A 3,443-nucleotide genomic window follows, 5' to 3' on the forward strand; every position below is an offset into this window, starting at 1 on the left:
CCTGCCTCAGCCTCCCAAAGTGCTGGGATTACAGACGTGAGCCACTGCGCCAGGCCATGTTAAGCCTTATTAGACAAGAGTCAAAAGGTGGAAAAAATTTGTGTCCAACAGATGAGTAGGTAAACAACATGTGATACATACATACAGTGGAATACAATTCAGCCATGAAAAGGAATGAAATTCCTATACATGCTACAACATGGATGAAACTTGAAGGCTGTATGGTCTGAATGTTTGTATTCCTCCAAACTTCATACATCGACATTTATATGTTGAGTCCTAATGATGGCACTGAGGCCCCAAAGAACTGCCTTGTTTCTTCCACCTTGTGAGGACACAGCCAGAAGGCATCATCTATGAATCAGAAAGTAGGCCCTCGCTAAGATCTGAGAGTGATAGCCTAGTAAGTTTTAAAAAACATAAATAAAGGCCGGGCGCAGTGACTCACGCCTGTAATCCCAGCACTTTGGGAGGCCAAGGAGGGTGGATCACAAGGTCAAGAGATTGAGACCATCCTGCCCAACGTGGTGAAACCCCATCTCTACTAAAAATACAAAAATTAGCTGGGTGTGGTAGTGTGCGCTTGTAATCTCAGATACTTGGGAGGATGAGGCAGGAAAATCACTTGAACCTGGAAGGCAGAGGTTGCAGTGAGCTGAGATGGTGCCACTGCACTCCAGCCTGGCCACAGAGTGAGACCCCGTCTGAAAAAAAAAAAAAAAAATATATATATATATATATACACACACACACACACATATACACACACACACACATATATAAAGAAAAATAAAAAGAAAATGGGCCCTCGCCAAACATGTTACCTACTGGCACCTTGATCCTGAACTTCCCAATCTCCAGAACAGTGAGAAATAAATTTCTGTTGTTTATAAGCCACTCTATTAATGGTACTTTATTCTAGCAGCCTTAACAGACTAAGACAAAAACATCAAGCCAAGTGAAATAAGCCAGACACAAACACACACAAATTGTATGATCTCACTTATATGAAGTACCTGGAGTTAGGCAAATTCATAGAGACAAAAGTAGAAGAGCAGTTACCAAGGGTTGGCAGAAGGAGAACGAGGAGTTACTACTGTTTAATGGCTACAGAGTTTCTGTTTGAAATGAAAAAGTCCTGGAGATGGATAGTAATGATGGTGGCATACCATTGTGAATGTACTTAATGCCACCAAATTTTACACTTAAAAATGATTGAATTTTACATTATGCATATTTTACTACAATGAAAAAACTTGATTAGGAACCCAAACTATTGGCCAGGCACAGTGGCTCATACCTGTAATCTCAAAACTTTAGGAGGTTGAGGCAGGTGGATGGCTTGAGGTCAGATCAGCGGTTCGAGACCAGCCTGGTCAACATGGAGAACCCTCGTCTCTACTAAAAACACAAAAATTATCCGGGCATGGTGGCGGGCGCCTGTAGTCCCAGCTACTAGGGAGGCTGAGGCAGGAGAATCGCTTGAACCCTGGAGGTGGAGGCTGCAGTGAGCTGAGATTGCACCACTGCACTCAAGCCTGGGTGACAGAGCGAAAATTGTATCCAAAAAAAAAAAGACAGACAGAAAGAAAATAAAACCAAGCAGAGCTTGGAGGATTCCTTGAAACCAAGCAGGGCTTGCAACATGCCCTAGCCTTTCCTTTTCCATTTTTTCTTAAGGCTTAAAGATGAGATGCAGAGCCTCAGAAGGTTAAACTGTGTGTATGGCCAGAGGTGCAAGGAATGCCAAATATTAATATTTACAGTTGGTTTCTTCAGTGGGTGAGATCCAGGCAAAATTGGATCTCAGGAAGAGAAATATTACAATATTCAGCTGGTGTTCACAGTGTGCTTGGGAAGAGAAGCAATTGCTTGTGTCAAAAGAATGTAGAAAGTATAATCAAGCTATTGTTTGCAATTGCTTAGCTAAAATGAGGCCCCCTCCAGGGGGAAAAAAAAAAAAGAAATTAAACCTAGGTAACAATTGTATGCCAAGTAATCGTAGTTATTTAAAAGTTCAAAAAGAGAAGGCAACTGAAGGGATTCAGTGAGCTGATAGAAACAGGAACTCAAGATGTTTTTCCCAAAGAGGTTCCTCACCTTGAATTAGATATGAAGCCTCCAGACGTGGTCGGCTCTGAAAATGGGGAATATTGTGGACTGAATGTTTATATCCCCTCCAAATTCCTGTGTTGAAGCTCTAACCCACAATGTGATGGGTTCTGGAGATGGGCTTTGGGAGGGAGTCAGGGTTACATGAGCTCATGAGCGTGAGGCCCTGGTCTTCTGGGATCAGTACCTTTAGAGACCCCAGAGATTTTCCTTTCTCTCTTTCTCTGCCCTGTGAGCACACAGTGATAAGGTGGCCATCTGGGAGCCAGGAAGAGGAGCCTCATCAGAACCCAACTACCTACTTTCTGATCCACTTCTGCCTCAGGGAATTACTGGTATGTTCCCTGCAGCCTGCAGCCACTAACTACCGCTGATGAAAACGTTGATCTAGGACCAAAAAGCCTGGGGCAGGGAGGGTTTCCTGTGACCTGCTCATAAATCATACTGTCTTCATGGTGCCTGGTGGCACCCAGCTAGCCACTCCCCTCAACAGTGCCAGGCCCTCACTAGCTGGAATTTCTTGAAAGGTGAAGCAACTTGTCCCCTGTCCTAGGAACACAGTGGCTCTTGAGTCCATGCTGCTATTGGAGCAGAGGAAAGTCATGGTCCCTGTTGGAACGGAGCCCACCCAACGGGGAGACTCCATACGCACAACTAGGCTTCAGTGCAAGGGTTCCAGGGTTTGCTGAGTTTTCAAAAGTACATTTCTCAGCCACAAATAATACCATTGTCACGGTAGCACTTCCTGTTTTGCACAAGTCAGTCATAATAAAAACAGAAAGAGGCACGAGGCCCGCATTCATTATGTCTGTTCAGTCGTTTGGGAAATGATGAATTTTGGGGGTGGTTTAGAGGCAGGCAAAGACCCACGAAAGGCAAGGAGCAGCCAGTTTTCCTTCCCACACCTCCTGTTCCTATACCGTGGGCCTGGAGCATCACAATCCATTTCCTGACAGGTCCTTGCTCTCTGGTCCCTTTCCTTATCCTCCACACTGCTTCTAGACCAATCGTCCCCGAAGGATATTTTGGTTACATCATTTATTTGCTCAAGATCCTTCAAGGGGCTGGGAACGGTGGCTCATGCCTGTAAATCCCAGCACTTTGGGAGGCCAAGGTGGATAGATCCCCTGAGGTCAGGAGTTCGAGACAAGCCTGGCCATCATGATGAAACCTCGTCTCTACTAAAAATACAAAAATTAGCCGGGCATGATGGCACACGCCTGTAGTCCCAACTACTAGGGAGGCTGAGGCAGGAGGATCCCTTGAACCTGAGAGGTGAAGTTGCAGTGAGCCAATATCATGCCACTGCATTTCAGCCTGGGCAACAGAGC

Source organism: Mandrillus leucophaeus, unplaced genomic scaffold (assembly GCF_000951045.1).
Source record: "Mandrillus leucophaeus isolate KB7577 unplaced genomic scaffold, Mleu.le_1.0 Scaffold4, whole genome shotgun sequence".
Lineage (NCBI taxonomy): Eukaryota > Metazoa > Chordata > Mammalia > Primates > Cercopithecidae > Mandrillus > Mandrillus leucophaeus.